At 33.2% G+C, this 749-nt stretch overlaps 1 non-coding gene across 1 annotated transcript; it reads left to right on the forward strand.

Annotated features, from left to right (window-relative positions):
- The first annotated feature begins 303 nt into the window (after positions 1-303).
- On the forward strand, positions 304-374 carry TRNAG-GCC (transfer RNA glycine (anticodon GCC)). The gene has a single exon. It is a non-coding gene; the product is annotated as a tRNA-Gly (tRNA).
- Positions 375-749: the final 375 nt, after the last annotated feature.

Genomic DNA, 749 nt, shown 5'->3' on the forward strand with positions numbered 1-749 from the left:
CATATTCTTCTCATCCACTAAATTTTACTCCGTTTTAAAAATTAATGATTGATAAATCAAGGAATCAAACCCTCCTTTGATTTTCAAGAACAATTTACATTGCATTTCAAGAATAATAATAGTTTTTTCATGAAAAACTGGTACACATATTTAATATTTGTTATAAGAAGACCATATAACAAAATATCGTATTCATTAATTTCAGAAGAAAATTATGGGCAATGCAATTTTTTTATCTCTGTGATTCTATGGAACTACATAATATGAGGATATTATAGAAAATACAAGACGCATATCCAAAACGCACCAGTGGTCTAGTGGTAGAATAGTACCCTGCCACGGTACAGACCCGGGTTCGATTCCCGGCTGGTGCATTTAATTTTACATTTTTGCTTTAGGACTTTCGGTTACACAAAGTTTTTAAAAAAGTAGAGTAAATTACACGAATGGTCCCTATGGTTTGGGGTAATTTGCGTGTTTGGTCCCTAACTTATTTTTTTAACTCGAAAGGTCCCTACTGTTTGTTTTTGTTACGCGCTTAGTCCCTATCTCATCTAAAAAGACTATTTTGCCCTTGATTTTTTAACTTGTTTAAATAAACACACCCCAACCCCAACCCTCTTACATTACCCAACCTAAAACATCATTTTTTCCTATTTAAATAATAGTATTTTTAGGTAAGACAGGGACCAAGCGCGAAACAAAAGCAAAAAGTAAGGACCAAGCGCGTAACAAAAACAAACATTAGG

This window comes from Lactuca serriola, chromosome 7 (genome assembly GCF_051521515.1).
Source record: "Lactuca serriola cultivar US96UC23 chromosome 7, Lser_US96UC23_V15, whole genome shotgun sequence".
Taxonomy (NCBI): domain Eukaryota; kingdom Viridiplantae; phylum Streptophyta; class Magnoliopsida; order Asterales; family Asteraceae; genus Lactuca; species Lactuca serriola.